The sequence below is a fragment of the Vicugna pacos genome, chromosome 1 (assembly GCF_048564905.1).
Source record: "Vicugna pacos chromosome 1, VicPac4, whole genome shotgun sequence".
Classification (NCBI taxonomy): Eukaryota; Metazoa; Chordata; class Mammalia; order Artiodactyla; family Camelidae; genus Vicugna; species Vicugna pacos.
The window spans coordinates 95,943,687-95,963,190 of record NC_132987.1 but is presented as its reverse complement, the minus strand read 5'-3'; the positions used below and the strand labels follow the sequence as shown (position 1 = coordinate 95,963,190).

The 19,504-nt window shown below is 35.2% G+C and overlaps 1 long non-coding RNA gene across 5 annotated transcripts in view; it reads left to right on the top strand.

The window, feature by feature from the left end:
• LOC140699352 (uncharacterized) overlaps positions 1–18,908 on the top strand; it is a 47,126-nt gene extending 28,218 nt beyond the window's left edge. For 2 of the 5 annotated variants that reach the window (XR_012077512.1, XR_012077478.1), the window contains 5 exons: positions 1,072–1,325; positions 3,936–4,012; positions 8,772–8,905; positions 17,212–17,330; positions 18,783–18,908. This is a non-coding gene — a long non-coding RNA (uncharacterized lncRNA). Of the gene's footprint in view, positions 1–775; positions 830–1,071; positions 1,326–3,935; positions 4,013–8,771; positions 8,906–9,686; positions 9,924–17,211; positions 17,331–18,782 lie in introns of those variants that run through there. The other 3 variants (XR_012077502.1, XR_012077490.1, XR_012077521.1) reach the window with 3 other exon arrangements.
• The last annotated feature ends 596 nt before the right edge of the window (positions 18,909–19,504 follow it).

The window sequence follows — 19,504 nt, the reverse complement described above, 5'->3', positions numbered from 1 at the left end:
ATATCTCAACAAGCATCCAGGGACTAGCAGCAGCAGGAAGCCACCCATACACCTGAAGGGGCGAGGAGAGAACACTGTGTCACCAGAGGTAGTTGAGAACCAGATCATGGAATTAGAGTAGCTTCACAGGAGCTTTTGCCCAACTTGAAGGAATCATCCACTGATGGATCAAACAGGGAGGAAATGGGAAAGGCTGAAGCAGAAAGGGAATGGGGATGAAATGTCCTGAGCTCTGTCCTCAAACCCTCAGATCTTTTCTCTGAGCCTCCCCTTCACCAAATCCAATTGGAAGCTGGAGGGCAAGAGAGCCTGGGTGATGTAATTTGCAAGAATCTGTCTCTTAGAGGAATAAGGCAGGGCAGAAGTTGTAGAGAATAAGAGTATGTGTTGGGGGTAGTGGGAATTTAGAGGTGGAAATAAAGATCTTCAATCCAACTAGAAACATCTTTTGGAAACATTAAGTGGTTGGGTCATTAAACATCTTGATTAATATATAAGAGGAAAGCTTTACACTGACTTCCACTTTACTGTAGTAATTTAATAATATTTCAACAAGAATGGGATTAAGTATACATTTTACTGTAGGTATAAAATATAAAATGTAATTCTTGGAAAATTAATATTCTGAGAATTAAATGTATACAACAGCTCAATTTAATTCCTGGATATAATATATATTATACATATATTTATACATATACATTCATATAATATAAATAACCCAGAAATTAAATTTATATATATACATATATATATGTTTTTGTTTCTTCAACAGAATCTATTCCCAATGGGAAATCACTTAGAGAAAACAGAGTTCATTGAAACTGACACCTAGGGTCAAATGTCTTTGGATCTTGGATAAGGTCAAGTGCGTTATCTAATGTAAGCATTAACACAGTACTGAAAGAGCTTTCTAATAGCAGATGAAATAGTTTCAAAGGGTCCCAAAAGGTAGGGACAAGGACTAGTGATTCGGTCTGCTAAAGATTGATGATGTTTGTAAAGCAAAAGAGATTTATTGACTTATTTATTGATTTGACTTATTGGTTTGGAATGATTTTTTTACCCAAGAAGCATTCATGGATGTGCCACATATACAATCAGAGAAAATGCAGCGTTTGCAGCTTGGTTGAGAGTGAAGCTCGGCAGGCAGCCGCGAGTGAAGAGGATTTAACGAAGAAGAATGATTTTTGCAGTAGAGATATATTACACAGCACAGCACTATTCTGAGTCAATAATGATGACTAACTGAGACGAGACAAGAATTAGAGGAGCAAATGATGCCTGGGGAGTGAATACAGCAAGAGAGAATGAAAAGACACCATGTAATTATAGTTGTTTTATTTTCCCCCAACTATGGAGTATTACAGAATAAATATTGGTGAATGGAGAAGAAGTCACACAAAATAAGCAAAATCAATAATGAATTTCAGTTTGAACTGATACCCAAATAACGTGAATTTACATTATACATGAATAAAATAAATTATAAGTAGCATAAAAGATCGAGGCCCAACTGATGATTCAGGTAGAGTTGATTGCAAGAATCCATATGGTGTTGAATAAGTGATTCTAGATAATGAATTCATTGGAAAGATATTGGACAGCCCATAGGATTTCCAGAGATCCAGAGAATCAGGTTTGGAGACCACACAACCAGAAACAATTTACAAATCATTATGTAGCTCTGGCTCACCAAAGACATAACTGATCTTATCTCTGGAAACCAGATGATAACGTCATGAGACAGAGTCATAGGGAATGCCTCTAGTAACAGAGCCACTGCTGACTGGCCTCTGAATTTAGTTGCAGTCACTCCAGACATCTATCACCACAAAGCTTTTTTTGTGTCCATTCGTCATTAGGTCACTAGCTTCCGTTTCAGAGTCAGTGTATGGCAGAACCTTGGTCAGGTGCTTGTGCTTCAACTAGGAAGACCTGGGAAAGTAAGCTTCTAGTATATTCTGGACGTGCCTCATTAGCTAGGGGCGTCTTCACAGTGTGGAGATTCAAATGTTGAGTGGGCATAGAATGGCAAATGGCCTTTGGAGCAAATAAACAAATACTAGAACTAAAATACCCTTGGACATGACTATTCTTGATGCAAAAGGCATTATAAATCACAATTTCTGTCATTCTGTTTACACTGCCCAATTCAGCCTGGATACTTTCTTCCCTTGGCTTCTGTGGAATATGAATTATTTCATATTTATATTTGCCGTCTTACCTCTGTGGTCACAAATTTTTGGCTTTTTTCTCTGCTCACCTTCTAACTGCAAATATCTTCCTAAATTTTAACCTTTATCCTCTTCTCCACATTACACAGGCACCTTTGGTCATTCCTTCCATTAAGGAGTTTGTAGAGTCATTAACAGTCTCATATAAGCGTGCCAATCCTCCTTTTAAGCTACTGTTGCATTTCTATAACATTGCAGATTAATAATTTTTAAGATAAAATTAATCACATTTCCCCCAAGCCTGCTATTCCTGCAGATTTTTTTTTATCATAGATACTTTTAAGGTTTGAGAGAAGCCTAGCTGCAGAAAATCTAGTACAAATCCTTATCTTTTGACTCTTTTTAAAATTTTATTTTATCTTAAATTTTTCAATCTAGTTAATCTTAATCTCACCCCACAGAGACAAGAATTCTATATTGTTGGCTGTGTGATTGTTATGTATGTTAAATTCTCCTTGGGTACAAAACATTTATAATACCTGGCAGCAAGTATAGGACACTAATAATCAGAGAACAAGAAGTTTGTTAGACCTATTATCTATCAACAAGGACACAGCACTTTATAATTGGTATTTATATACCTTATATGTAAAATATATATTTTATATTTTAAAATATTAGTATCCATTGTCCTTTATTCAGTTTTTTTATGAGCCAAGTGGTGAAATTAATACTGTCTTTAAAGAATTTGCAGTTATAAAAATTTCAAAGTTTCCAACTGCGAAGGTCACATCTGAATTTTTGTTGCTGGTCAGCATTTTATGGTATTCAATTTATTCTGATTCTAGTAAAATCCTCTAGTGGTCTCCTATTGACACTTCCTCTTCATTATTGGCTTATTCCTTCAAGATACTACACACACACACCCCTACATACCATGTAGACACTGCTGCCATGGACCTTTTTGCTGATCACTACACATTCAGTTGCCTTCTGACTGAAGACCTGAACATAACATCCATATGTATTCATTCTCCTCTTTGCAGTCATAGACATCTGCAGTATTTTCTAGGTTTTTATAGGTTGGACCAGCTAAAGCATAACATTTCAGCTATGACATAAATTTTGTAAAGGGAGAGCTCTCTAAAATAAGCAAAAGATAGTGACCAAAGCTCAAGTTCAATTAAGATGTTGATCAATTTCTGTTATAATAATTGCACAAACCAATAAATAAGATAAAAATATTCTATTTCTCAAATCTTCTGGGATTAGTCACTGAACTGCTCTCTCAAAGCCCAGCAGCTACTGAGATGAGCCATTAAAACTCATGAGGACGAATCATGTGCTGTTTCATTCCCACTTGTATGACAAATTTTAGAAAGGCAAAGATTCTAAGTGTATTTTTTGATAATGAATACGAGAAGAATGTCATTGTTACTAATATTTCAGGACTAAAATTGTCAGCCATTGATTAATAGTCATGTATAATTTATCAGGCAAAATGATTGCCAACACAGATGCACAAGAAGAGGTGTTATGAATTAGATCAATTCTGTTAGATTTCTGTGTTGAGAAGCCTGCATTCCTCTAACAGAAACATAGAAGCTCCAGTGGGATTTGAATACTAGTTATACGTAAAGAAACTCAATCAGCAGAAAAATGATGTAGTGAATATGCTTTTCATATCCTTTTAAAATTTTGTTTCCCTGGGATAAAAAAGAAAAGGTTCTAAGGAGGTTTATTTTTTTTTCCTGCAAGAGAAAACACAGTTTTGTGCCTTTAAAATTATGAGCAGAAGCTGGTATCCAAATGATCAGTGGCACTGGAAAAAAAAGGTAAAGGAGTTATTTTTCTCTCTTTTTTCTTATTAAGAATGAAATTACTTTGAGCAATAATGTACAAGTTTTTATTAACTATAAGCATGCATTAATCATAGTTTTTAGAATGCGAATGATATAAAAAGGCATTATAAACAATATAAAATGCAAAATAACCATTTTTGCGCCACCCAGCCAAATTTCTACCTGCTCCCAGCCACATCCACTGAAGTGATTTCACACTGTTTCTATTTTGTGTCTTTTGTAGTTATTCCAGAATTTCAAATAATGGGCATTCAACTCTTTATCTATATAAACTTACCCAAATAGTTGACTCTTTATTATCAAATACTGAATTTAAAGAATGTATCTTCTTACTTTAACGCCATCTACTCATCATGACCTTCCTCCAAATTTTCCTAGTTACATTTTCTTTTAAGCTATTCTAGTACTATGTTTTATGACTTTAAATATAAGTAAGCCTCCATTTCTTGACCCAGCAACTTTAAACAGAACCTCTAGTGAAGAATGAGCAAAGTAGAATGCAGAATTTCTTACAGCTCCTTCACCATTGACCCACCCACCATGTTTTTTGTGAGTTGAGTGTGGTAGGCAAAAAAATATATATATTCCCCAAAGATATAGTAATATCCTAACCCCTGAAACATGTGAATATTACCTCATATGGAAAAAGAGTGAGTATTATCTAATACATCAAAAGATGTAAGATAATCTTGAAAAGTTTCTGTTGGTTTATCCAGGTGGGTCTAAATGCAATTATATGTATCCTTATGAAGGAGAGGCTCAGGGATTTCAATTAGACACACACACACACACACACACACACACACACACACACACACACAAAGCCGTATGAAGATGGAAGCAAAAGACTGGAGTGTGGCAGCCGTAAGCCAAGGAATGCCAAGAGCCACCAGAAACTAGAGGAGGCAAGGAAGGATTCTTCCTCAGAGCCTTTGGAGGGAGTGTGGCCTCTCAACACCTTGATTTTAGACTTCTGGCCTCTGATGCTGTGACAGAATACATATTTATTGCTTTAAGTTTTACATATGTTTCTTTAAATCTGTTGTTTAAGTCACAGGAAAATGGTTATTCATTTGATTTCCTATTAAATTCCAGATTCAAAACTGTTTTTGCTAATAATTTAAAGACTATCCTATTAACTCTTAGGATTTAGAATGATGGTAAATATTTTGACACATATTATGGGTGGCCATGAGTTTTTCCTTTTTCATGGCCTAGTAATTAATGTCCCTTCTTTTTCTTTCATTTCCTATTTCTGGAAGTTCTTAATGATTTTGGGGGGGGGCTTTTTTATTTTGAAATATAGGACTGTCTAGATGAGCATCTGAATTTAATAATAATAATCTTCTCAGGCTTTATTCATCCTTAAGGAATTTTCTTCTATTACTTGGGGTTTTTTTTTAATCCCTTTTTCCTTCTTTGAAATTCTTACTAGATAGACATAAATGTTCTGGATTAATTTTTAAAGTCTCAAATTTGTATCCCATTTCTCATGATTTGACAGATTTATTCAATTTAATAATCCATATATTTCATTGTCTGAATTAATTGAAGTGGCGAGACCAAATAGAGGCATGTTGGGCTAAGGCATGAATGGCTAGGTCTACATGAACAGGTGCGGTCCACTTAGACCTCACACTAGGCATGAGCGTGTTCAGCGCTGTACGTCAGATAGGATTGGGGACCTCAGAAAGTCAGGACATTGAAGCCTAATCAAGAAATACAGAGAAATCCATATGTGTAAACAAAACCAATAGGATCAGTCAAAGCTTGAAAAACATAAAGCAGCTCATTTCAAAGTGTGGTCTGTAGTCCACTTAGGGTCTTAACCAGAAAGTGCAGGTCCATTCTACGGTGCTTAGTGGGAAATGATGTGAATCCTATATGTTCATGTTTATGCGCCACACAATTATTTCCTAATGATTTACTAAATATCTTAGGAAATTTTTGTATTTATCAACCCATGTTAACAGGTTGTTAGAATTCAATGATTTTTGACATTCCCCAGAAGCAGGGGATGCCTAGGTCCTGTGCCCCTTCCACACCTCCTTTCATGTAAAATGTGTGGAATCTCACGCTGATAGATCAAGTTCTCCCTCAGCCCTTCGATACTGGTGTCGGCTGAGGCCTGTGAGCAGAAAAAGCTGACTTATACCTGAAATATGTGTTTATTCCTGTCAGAATCAACTGCTGAGTGCTTCAGAGGGGTCGCTGTCATGGTACTTTGGGGTCTCTGGATATCAGAGTCAGCTCAGACCAATACTCTTCAAGTGTTTGGCTATTCCCTTTATCCAGTATGTAATTACTCAAGCAAATGATGGTAATTCCATTTGGAGAATCATCGGGATAATTGTTTCCATGCACGTGTACCATCTAGGGTGGTGTCTTTCCTCTTAGGGATTTGACCTCTTCAGTCAGTGGGTTCAGGGTCAAAAACTAGCACAGGTCTGAAAACTGGGGGAGAAAGTGTGTTTTTTACTCTTTCAATCTGTTGGTCATTCACTTTCCCTGGATGCCCAACTGTTTTGCACCTCTGGACATGTTTTCAGTGAACCTCTTCTGTAACACTTCGCTGATCAGGCCTCTAAGACCACCCCACTGACCTCATTAGGATAATTGCATTCACTTGGCTTCTAATAGCTGTCATTTGGCCTCATTGCTCAGGGGTCCTATCATGTATCTCCACCGCTATCAGTGAGACGATTTCTGTAATCACCTCTCCTATCATTATCTCTGGTGTGCAGGGAAGAGCCACCACTCAGCCTCTGAGTGATGCTTATGGTGTTGGTGCATGGCCTGCCTTCCAGGCCACCTGTGGGGCATGATCGTTTGATGGCTTTCCAGACTCACATAGCATATATACTCTAGCCTTCCTACTTCTCTGATCCTTTTCATAAGTTCCTCTCCTTTCTATCATGACGATTCTTGCAGTTCCTCATGCTTCCACACTTCCTGGAGGCATTCTGGAGGCAAGTTTACATCAGCTCCTGGAGTTCTTGCCAGAGTGTTAGATCCTGTATCAAGAGAAAGTGCTCCTGAAAAATGTCTCTTTATTATACTTTATTTTTGAGTTCCTTCCCTTGAGCAAAGTCCTTTAGAAACCAATCCCATGCCTACTCTCCTTGTTCCTTCTGATTTTTCTGGCTACATCTTGGAGCTCCTTTAAGACATAATCCCTATCTTTTTTCATTAAGTGAAGCACATCCCTGGCTGAGGTTTGTTGTTCACTCTATATATAAGGATAGCAGCCAGGAGAGAAGTTGGGAGCAGATTCTGAGGAGGATGCTGGTTATCTGCAGGAGAACCTTCTGACTTATTTTCAAGCAAGGGGGATGCTGCTTCTTAATGAGAGGGTTTAGGCCTCTTCTGCCAGCTCAGCTCAGGGAATCTGGGGCTTCAAGATCTTCAGGGGCAGCAACACAGATGTCCCCATTCCATGCCAGTGTCACATTTTTTTCCAACTAGGGTTCTGAACTTGACCCTGAAGACCTGTGATAGTTGAAAGTTTAGTCTCATTTTGAGCTGGGTGATACTGGTAAACCTAGTCCCCTGTTTCACAGAAGTAAGTGCTGCTACTGATTTCCTCTGGCTTTCACCCTTGCTTTCAACTGGTCACCAATCTGTCTTGACATTTTGTTTTTCCCAGAGTGCCAACTGAGCATGATTAGTTCAGTAAGAGTCACGTAATTCCCTTACATTTATAATTACTATTTCTTCTGTTTATCTCAAATACCTCATATACTGTTCTATATAATTCATTCCTTTCATCCCAATTCACCACTGGTAAATGGTAACTATTGGTTTGTCATTTATGTCAGGAACTCTCTATGTTCTTGACATAATGACAGGACCAATGATGAGAGCTCCTTACCAGTCAGACTGTAAAAGACTCAGCTCCAGAATCTGAGTACCTGCTCTCCCAGACCACCCCCTAGAACTGATCGTCTCAGTTGCATTACCTGGGAAGCAGACTGAGGTGGAGTTTAACTTCCAGGATGTTGATTAGAGTTTCCCTGGGATTGACACCTATGAAAGGGAGGAGAGGGAAGCAAAATTGGGCCGAAGGAGAAATTAAATTGCATTGAAGTCCCAAGGACAAACTCAGACAATCATCCATGTGCTCTGAAGCAAGAATGAGCTTTTATAGTTGTTTCTCATTGGGTTGAAATGACCAGGCTTTTAAAAACTCCTGCATTAATCAGACTTTGGGTGTGACTACCATGGGAAAAGGCAAGGCACTTTGGACAAGGTAGCTCTTGCTTCTAGGGTGTTCTCTGAGCAGGCTGACAGCACTTCCAGAAGGTGAGGCAACAAATCCATCCATGAAGGGTGACCTGCACAGCATATCACAATGTCTGCCACATACTGCCACAGGTCCACCACTCATATCTGCCCAACCCAGAGCCCTAATTCAAAATCCTCCCGCGCTGAAATCTCCCCGTCCATGCAGTAGGAATTCTCCTCCCTGTAGTGTGTTTGAGTTAGTTCAGAAAGGTTTTGAGTTGGTCTTGGTTTTAAATTGAAACAAGTGTTAGTTTTCCATTACTGGTTAATTTTAGTAACTGTTTGACATGGACTATTTGATTACCATCACAGTTCACAGTAATACAACTTGCTTTGACTGGTTTTTCTCTTCTTTCTTTTTTTTTTTTTTTTGGCTTATACTCTTTCAATACTAAACTTTTTGTAATGTAAGAAGTTTGTTTTCTTGTTTTTTTTTTTTTCAACTGAGACAAGATGTTTGGGACCACTAACTTTCAAATGAATTCAAGGACCCTCAAAGAAAATACACTGAGGAAGAGAAAATCCTGCAAGAGTTTGCTTATGTCCATCCTTTGTACTGACTCTTGGGAGTGCTTGTCCGTGGTAAGTGTGAACAAAAGTGTGTGACACTTAAATCTTAGTCGGAGAAAAAGCTAGCTGTTTTTTATTTTGAAAAGAATGGGTTTTGTGATCCAAATAGCAGGTAATACAAATATAGGTGTTCACTATAAAAATCTTTCTATTGTATAGAATGTACTGATTAAAATCTCTCAGAATGGAGGGGAAGTGCCAAAATTCGCCACAAAATATACACCACTGTGCACATGTGTTTCTAAGTCCAGAACTACAAGTTATGGAAACAGTAACTTATTAGATCTGCTGCTCTATGAATCTGCTTCTTATATAATTCAAAATAGAGAGATATTTAACTATATTTTAGATATTCTATTTTTGAAAACTTAAGAATGACAGTTTTATCCTTTTGTGTCTCTACTATCCTACGTTAAACAACTATTTGTTAAATGTGAGATGCAATGCTAGTTTTGAACAGAGATTCCAAAATGACTTCGAAATAGATCTTAAATTCAAGGAGCTTAAATTTATATGCCAGTTTGAACAAGACTGTCTGTAGCATCATTCTCTAGTGCTAAGTAAATTCAAATTATAACACTTTTTCCACCATGCTACATACTTGTATGCTCAAGGATTTGAATGGTCGCCAGGGTGGCTATATTTGATAATAATATTTTCTTTAATTAAAAATATTTCAAATAATGATGTTCAATTAGTATGAAATATTACACGGGTCTTAGGGAAGCTTTTCTTTAATCCATCAATATTCTGAAGAAAATGTACTTACTCAGATGATGTGTTTGTTTCCTAGGGTTGCTGTAATAAATTACCAAAAGGTGTGTGGATTAAAAGACCAGATATCTGTTCCATGCTCCTCTCCTAGCTTCTCGTGGTTTGCCGGCAGTCTTTGGCATCCTTTGTTCTGTAGATGCATTTCTCCAGTCTGCCTTCATTTTCACATATTTCCCTGCACCTCTTCACGTAGTCTTCCCCTTGTATAGGTCCATCTCTGGCCCAAATTAATTTCCCTTTATAAGAACATCTGTCATATTGGCTTAGGATTCACCCTAATAATCATATTTTAATTTGATTACTTTTGTAAATACCCTATTTCTAAATAAAGTCAGACTTCGAAGTACTGCAGACATTTCTTTTGGGAGGATGCTGTTCAACTCATCACAGATGAATAAAGATTATTCAAAACTGTAACCATATTTGCAAGGGCAAAGTTCAAAAATGAAGTTAAATCAAATTACCCACTTTACCTAGAAGTCTTACATGCTATGACATTTTTAAACTCACAGAAAATTATGTTATGCAGGTTTTTAAAAATGCTCTTTCTATCCTTAAAAATTTCCTCTCTTCTTTAACTCTTAGGACTTTTTGCACACTTGATTTTCCCTGGTTATGTATGTAAACTTAAATAATTTAAAAATCTATGCATCTTTCATCTGCTCCCATCTACTTCTATATTAATTTTAAAGCGATTATCCCCCCAATAATTTGGCTCTAAAAGGAAATAAGGATACACATCATGTTGGGATCGATGCTTCCTCTTAATTCCTTTTTATGCTGCTTTCTACTAGAATCTTCTTTTTAACTCTCTGTACTATCTGTGTACATACAGATACATACGTTGTAGGATATGATTTTTTATTAAATGTGTTTTATTTTATAAGGCAACAGTTCACAGCTTTGGTAACACTTTATAATCTCTTGGGAAAAATAAACATTGAGCGGTTTGGTTAAAAATCTCTCTTTTAATAAATAGTTAGACCACTATCAGGAAGTCAATAGCCCTGACTTGATTGTCTTACTAGTTTTGTGCCTTTTATAAAAATTTTTCCAGAAAGCTGGTGATACTTTGACATGCAAGTTACTTTAAAATGGTTTAATCATTCAGTGGGCTTAAGATATCCTGAGAGAAAATCAATGTGGTAATTTCATTCCAGGAAAATAAACTTTTTTTTCAAACAAATACATAATGTACCATGAGAAGAAGTGCAGTTTTTATATGGATTTATCAGGGAATTTTCTTTCTACCAAAAATGAATACTCTGGCTAGACTCTTATTCAGCCTACTGAATCCTCCTTGTTCCACTTCGGGAACAACAATCCAGTCTTTTGTACGCTGTGGCCCTTCTTTGCCTAGTCCTATTTATCATTATTCACTCCGTTAGTTCAAAAACAGTCAACTTTTATCAGAACCACTTTCATATTTCCCTAAATGGGCTAATTACAAACACTCTGAAACATAATCAAAAGTTTTTTCTCATTGAAACAACATTGCTTGTTTTAAAATACAAATCCATTAGCATTACCCATTTGCTTGTAAATTGTCAGTGGCTCGCTATTACTTTGAATATAAATATAGGTCCCATAAGATGGCAGGTATGTGTCCAAGGCCACAATCTCAGCTAATATTAAGCAAAGTTTAGAAGTTTTTGAAGTTCCTTTCTGGTGTTTCTTCAGTCCCCATGTGAACCTCCGCCAGTGCCTTTGTTATCTGAGTCCTGATCACTGTCATGATTTTCCCACTTACTGATCCTCTATGCAATGTCCCCAAATGCTTCTTTTGAACTCTATTGTCCAACTTCATAAATAAAAAATTAAGAATACAAATATTTATGTTCTTGCATATTAATGTATTTTCAAAAATGTCCATTAGGTACTGACATTGTTTAGGTCAAAGTGGCAAATTCTCACTGGATTTACACATTCTGGGGAATTCCAGTGGTGGAGATTGGTTGGCTTCATGGAATTTTCTTTGTAAACATGAACATTTGCCATTATGCAATCACCTACTGCCACATCAAATTTCTTACCTTGAAATAAGTGTAGGAAATGCTGAAAAAATATTTTTTGACATGATGACATTTTGCATAGCAGTGGAAGATCATTGACCAAAACTCTTGTAGAAAATTCAAATACTCTTAGTATTAAAAAAAATTTTTAAAGTAAACACTGAAAATAGCACCATTTAAAATCAATCAGGTTTTATTTCCTATTTATATAATTAATTAACAACAGCTTACTTTTATGAAGTTTCCATTTGCAAAAGTAACTTTAAAAATATAAGTCTGTTCAACCAAATACTTTCAAATGTATTTGAAAATTAAGTCATCTTATTCCAGGGTTAATGAAAGTAGAACAATGTAAAAATCATAAAATCAGCATAAACAAAAGGTTTATGAGCAAATGCAAGGTTATGGTTTAATGCTCAGAGAAATAGCATATCCATGAGTAATTTTAAATGTAGTTTTAAGGTATTTCAGAAAACTCTTCCAAAATGTAATAAATGAATGCTTTCCAGCTTGTGAATAGGTCTGAAACAACATTTCTCAAAAGCATGGAAGGAGGTTTTTCTCTGAATTTCCTCCAATGCTGCACACTTCATTTGCCTTCATTTTTATTTTATAATTTTAATAAATTAGAGGGTGGATACACTTCAAAGCATGTAATTAAGAGGCGAAGATTCTGATCTTCACTTTACCACTAAGACTCATGTTTAGTCACTTACCTCTCCAAAGAAGCAAATGAGAAGTTTAGACAGAACATGAACATCTGCTGAAAGTTGACAGTTATGTGATGTTATAGCTCATGTAAGGTTGGGTAGTTGGTACATGGGGGTATGAGATTTCTTTTCTGAAACTATGCTGGAGGCTGAGTAAAAGGATTTGTTTATTAACCCAAGGAGAATGCTATTTTACCCACCAGAGTAATGGTAGTCAACCTTGTTCTACGTAAGAATGAATAAAGAAGTTACTACAAAATGTACATTCTCAAATTCTGAATTTTTTTCATTAGAGATTCTAATTTAGTAAGTCTAAGATAGGACAAAGAATCCACTGTTTTTAACGAGCATTCCAGGTAATTCTGGTGATAAAGTTTTCTTTAAGAAACACTATTCCAGGCCATGAGGATCAAGTAGGTGTCTTAAAAATAATGCACAAAAACAGACTGATCTATTTCTATTTAATTTTGGAGGCACCATAAGTGATACCTTAGCATGTGTTTGTGTAAAAGTGGTTACATTAATTTTCGCCAAAAAGACATGTGTTTACAGAGAAAGAATTCTATATATAGTACACTACTGAGAAAATATACAGGATTTATGCCACATATACAAATAAATGATAGATGACATCTTAGTGACAGTAAATATTATAAACAGTTTGTGCTGTTGGTACTGCATGTCAAGAACTCTTAAAGAAATACGCCTCTTCAATACAGTGCCACTTTACATAATATTCTCTGTCTAAAGCATTTACATTTATAATTGGTATATAAATGTTCATGAAAACTGAAATATTCATAAGGCAAAGAAAAAGTTTTATGAAGAACAAGAAATTTGATGGATGCTTCCGTAAAAACGAACTGTCTGCATTAAAAGTGACACGTTTTATAACTGTTCATAATGGTGATCTCTTACTAGCTATAAAGCAGTTAGCAATATATAAAATTTTGATGATAAAAAGATTTATCACACTTTACTGCACTGTAGGAAGCTATAGCACTCATTATTATTTTTATTCATATATTCCCCTTCTTTGTATTTTTAATCTAACATAAAAGTAATTGTGTATATTTAAAACTGTACTAAATTATGAAGCTTGAGATTTTCTCCTTTTAACAGAAAGGAGATCCCAAAACATGGATTCCTATCAGATTCACTGGAGGTTATTATAATCACTGTTTTCCCATATAAAATGTCTAAGATTTAAAAAAAATCTCGACATAATATAAACTTCGAGAATATTTTATTATTTTATTTAGGTGGGAAGTTGCTAATTGGGTGAAAATTTACACTGCATCCAACGTTTTCTTCATTATATCTCCATATTATTTTCAAATGTTAAAAGATGCTCTTGATAATATTGCCATATTTTTAGATGTTATATTTCTAATCCTAGATTTAAAGTTTACCTTGTAAATGCATGTTTTTATTTTTTGTATTGATAAATATATTTTATTCTCAGTTTCTTAAGGCACTAAATCCATTGAGTCATTGGTCTTTATTTTTTTACCAAGAAAATGGATCTATAGCAGAATAAAAAAATTAAGTTTCATAATAACAGACTTTTTGTTTGTTTTTAAGTTTGTAAGCAAGATGACACTTTAAAATGAAATCCAGACTCTTGAGAGACAAACTATGTGAGTTTGAGTCTGAAAAATTTACTTTTAATATAAAAGTTAGACCTTTGCTGAATCAAAGTATACAGAATTTTCACAGGGAACCAAAGAGATAGATATATAAAGAGTTTAAGCAGTTTTCACTCCTTTGTCTGTAAGAGACAAAACCAAAAGGAAGAGTATAGTTTCTAATGGGAATGTTTCCACAACATAAACAAAGTAAGTGTCTAAAATCTCCCCAAATTGAGGGTGGGGAAGTGACAGAGAAAAGTCACTAGTAAACACTCGAGAGTAGATGTGTCACTTCTCAGGATGGAGTAACACGCAGGCATGTCTCATAGAAAACCTTCATTTCAAGATGGTGCTTGAGAGTCCCTGAGTCCAGTCTGAAGTGTGAGAAGTTGAAAACGACAGCAGATCGAAAAGGACCCTGGGGCTCACATTGGGAAGAACTTAGCACATGTGTTCCTCTTGATGTGTTTCCAAAAGACAGTTTTGGTTCAATGACATAATAATTAACATAAGTGAGAGCTGAGATGAAAAATATGCCTTAGTGGAGGCCAGAGATATCTCCTCGTGTATGACAGCACACATATTTCTCATCCAAATGCCTATGAGCTTTGGGAAAACAATTTTATTAGACCCTCCAAGTATGAATATTGGTGGGTCTAAAACTATAAAAATTATTCTAGAAACTGCCTCATATACACTTTAAAAGTAGGTATAGCACATATTACTGAAAAAGCAAAATAAAAACTATCTAAATTGCTTATTCTGTAACAACTCTATCCCCTCTCTCACATGTTTTCACATATATATACACACATAATTAACACATATCATATTTTAATATATCTTTAAAAATTAGCAGTGTTTATCAAATACCTGGTTGGGATATTTTCAGAAGAGAATTAACAAGTTTTATAGTGAACCTCTGTTCTCCTTAATGAATATAATTCATATCAAATACGTCAAGTCTGAAGTCTCACAATACATGGTCTATTACACTTCAACAAACAGAAAGAGAAATTAACAGTTCTGGTCATGTCCTTTTATTCATTAAAAACAGCTACATTATACAGAGGAATACAACTAACACATTTATCTTATTCACTCCTTCAACTTTTTAATGTGTAAACAGAATCATGTGTCCACTTCTTAAACCTCTCCAGTGGTTTCTAATTGTGCTTAGATTATAAATAAAATCCTTTCCCAAAGTCTGCACCCAACTACATCATCTCGTCCTGACCTGGCTTTTTTTTTTTTCAATTTTATTTTTTAAACAATTTTATTGTGGTATAATTCTTGTACAGTAAACTACATTTATTTCAGATGTACTATTTGATGAACTTTGAAAGATGTACACACCTATGAAACCACCACCACAATCAGGATACCTAACATTTCCATCACTCCCCAACAGATGCAATTTTCAAACTCCTAATTTATCCCTTCTCACCTCCTCTACCCCCTAGTAACCATAAGGTTGTTCTCTATGCATAAGAATCTGTTTCTATTTTGAAAATAAATTCATTTGTGTTTTTTTTTTAGATTCCACATATAAGTGATATCATGCGGTATTTTAATTTTTCTTTCTGGCTTACTTCATTTAAATTACAATGAGATATCACTTCACACCAGTCAGAATGACCATCATTAAAAAGTCCACAAACGATAAATGCTGCAGAGGGTGTGGAGAAAAGGAAACCTCTGAGACTGTTGGTGGGAATGTAAGTTGGTGCAGCCACTATGGAGGACAGTATGGAGGTTCCTTAGAAAGCTAAAAATAAACTTACCATATGACCTGGCTTTTTGAACTTAATTCATACCATACTCCTCCCTTCTCACTGGTTCCAGTCACCTTAAACTTCTGCTGTGGGGATATACCAAGCCCTTTGCTACATACATCTTGCTTGATTCTCCCTTAGATCTTCACATGCTTGAGTCTTTCTGGTAATGCAGCCCTCAACAGACACGTTGTCTCAGAGAAGAGGAGCCTTCCTGATTATACTGTATGAAGTAGCCTCCCCACCCGAGTTACACATACACACAGCCACAGCCACAGCCACAGCGCTCTGCTTTATTGTTTTCATAGCACTTGTCACTATCTAATTTCACCCTTTGTCTGACGTCTTAAACTGATATTGTTAAATAATAATAATTATTGAAGGTTAGTGAAGTGTTTGCTTATCTATTTTATTCATTTTTGGCTTGGGGATAATTAAAGGAATAAATAGATATTAGAAATTATAGGCAATAACCATATGATATGTGAGTTACTACATATAATTTAAGGTTACTAGATCACACATTATAAACCAATGACTATGGAGATATAGGTCTGGAGACTTAAATTGATTTCTTATGGACCATGGAAGGCTTTGAATGTTTTGCCAAGAAGTCTGACTCTGACAGGAAAGCAATGAAATATTTTAAGCTTTTGAATGACATCAACAAATGTAGAACTGGGAAAAATATGTTAGCTATAGTGAGATAAGAAATTTGAGAAAATGTTGCCATTCTGTTCATTTTTATGTATTCATTCATTTATGTGAGTTACTTACCGAGCACTGTTTTGGACACTGCAGATACAGTGGTGAGCAAACAAAATTCTCACCCTTATGTAATTTGCATTCCAGGGGGCGATATGGAAAATAAGCAAATGAACAAGTAAATATCAATGTAAATATAAAATTCTGTATAGTGAGAAATGCTATGGTGAACAATAAAACAAGGCCAAGTAGAGGCAAGGTGATGGTGTGGTTATGTTCGGAAGCCTATCTTAGTAGGTCAGTTTTGAACGGAAATGTAAGTTTACCGTGGAAGAGAGCTGTGACACAAAATATGGCGAAATAAGCATACATAACATTTCTCAAACACATTTGTCTTAGGACACCTTTATACTCTTAAAATTCCTGAAGATCCCAAAGAACTTGTATGCGAGTCATACCTATTTCTAATCGATGTTTGTCTATGTGTCTATGTCTACACCTATATGTATAGCCATATCTGTACCTATATTTCTGCATCACCTCTATATATCTTACTAAGAATTAAAATTAACAGTCTAAACTATTTATTAATTCATTAAAAAACAATAAAAACCTATAACATGTTAACATAAACCATAACTATATTTTCTAAAATCCAAAAAGTTTGATGAGAAGAGTGTTTTCCATTCTTGCAAATTTCTTTAATTTCAGGCTAAGCAAACCCTATTTGGATTCTCACATTTGCTTCTACAACCAATACACTGCAATGCATTGTTTAGACTGAAGTATATGAAGAAAATATGGTCTCATGCAGATGTGTAATTGGAAAGGTGAACAATATTTTCATAACCATTTCAGATAATTACAAATATTTTTTGCTGTTGATGCTACACCAAAACTCTATAAAAAGTAGTTTCTAAAAGGTTTATTTCAATGTGGAATCTAAAACCACATCAAAAAAACTTCTTATATTCTGTTCCAATAAAATTCATTGCTATATTACATTCTTTGAATGGATATTTTATCCATATATAATTTTATAACATCATGTATTGGTCTTTTGGAAGATAATGATTCATTGAGTTTTAGTGTTAGCACATTTCATTATAAAATACCAAATAAAATTAGCTTTGTTTTTATTACCACCAATCTCATAGTAAAAGTCTTTAAATAATGGGGAACTCAATGTTAAGAAAAACTTCTCCAAATCTCAAGTGCATGAAATCAACATGCTGGGTTTTTTTCTTTAAAGTGATAGGCTGATTCACTCTGTTCATTTTTGATAAAGTAGCTGTCAAGTCCAAATATTCATAATTTAACAGATGTTCTCACAAGTAAAATGGTATTCCATGGTGAGGAGGGGATAGGCAGCTAGTTCAGTGCACAACTCAAACAACTGCCCAAACTGTTTTCCTTGAGACAATCATTTTACTTTTGTATGCATCAGAAGTGCTTTTTGTGTGTTTTCTACTTTATCATACAGAATATTAAAAAGATGCTTACTCAAGAGTCAATATTTAGGTAATTTTTACTGTTTCATCAGAACATTTTTAAGTGAAACTGGAATTTTGTTCTTTAGCGGTATATGTTGATGAAGAGTTCAATGACTCAGTACAGTCTGGTGCTGCTGCTTTGATTCCTGCTAAGCTGCCCACGCTTTAACCCCCTTCAGTGCAAATATTAACATGACAGAAAAATGCAAATGACACTGTAATATAATTATGGAAATAGTTCTGAGCTAACAGATTCTCTGAAGGCTTCTTGGGGACGCCCAGGGATTACATAGTTCTTGGGAACCATTTACACACATTCTATATTGGATTCTGCATGAGGGCTGAGTTGATATAACCCACTACTTACCAACAAATTTTAATATTATATTTTACAGATAGAAGGGACATTATGAAATAAGAACAAACAGAAAAAAGATGAGAAAAGGATTACCTGTAGTTATAAATTTTGCTAACCATCTATCACATGCAGAGTTTCATTTTGTAAAGAGATTAGTACCTTAAAACTCTAGGTATGATAATCATTTTAGCTAATATCTATTTCCCAGTGCCTGCATATCACTTGTAATGTAGGGTATACAGTGACAATAATTTATAGTACAAGTAAGATACATGTGTGAAAGCCTCATTTTCCTGCCAATTTATTTTGTGAACACCTTGGAAAGGTTATTTTTACATATGGAGATCTAGCCAATAGACAGGGATCATTTTAATAGTTGTCACCTTGTCTCCTCATTTTCTGTGTTCTTTCACCTTTTCTAAGGATTCAAGTGGGCACGAAGCAGCTCCCTCTGTTGGCAGATTTTAGGAGTCACTGAAGTGGCCATGTAAGACTCATCTGTTCCTGGTAGAAGTCTAATGCCTTCCAGCACATACCACAAATTGGCAATCTACATTGTTTGTGTAAGTTCCCTATAAAACAATATCTGGCAAATTTCCTGTGTCTGAAATAAAATGCCCTCTGCAGTTACTTGCAAGTATCTTTACTGTTAGGTGGATGTCAATAACCCGCATTGTTTCCAAACACATCAATACCTAGGTTAGTACCAGACAGAAAAGACAGTTGAAAGCGATAGATTCACCCACAGAACTTCTCTGAACAGACCAAGTCTGTTCTTAATATTAGTGACTTTTCCTTCTCTCCACAGCTCTGTTTAGCTAAAAGAGGCAGGCTTTGCAGCCATGAAGGAAGTTCCGGCATCTCTTAAAGTTTGCTAGGTCAAGTTAACATCGCCTATCATTGCATTAATTTTTTGTTAATTACAATTTGAACAAGTTTACTTGTATTAGGTTCAGTGTGGGAACATGTGAAATGTGGCTAAAATAAAAGTTACATTTAGTCAAATTACCTAGTTCCAGTTCATGAAAAGCCAAGACCTTAATGATGTTACTTAAACCCTGTACTTGCTCTCCCATCAAGATAATAGTTGTATGTACCTCATAAAGTTGTTTTTGAGATTAAATGTATTAAATATGAATAGAGAATGATGTCT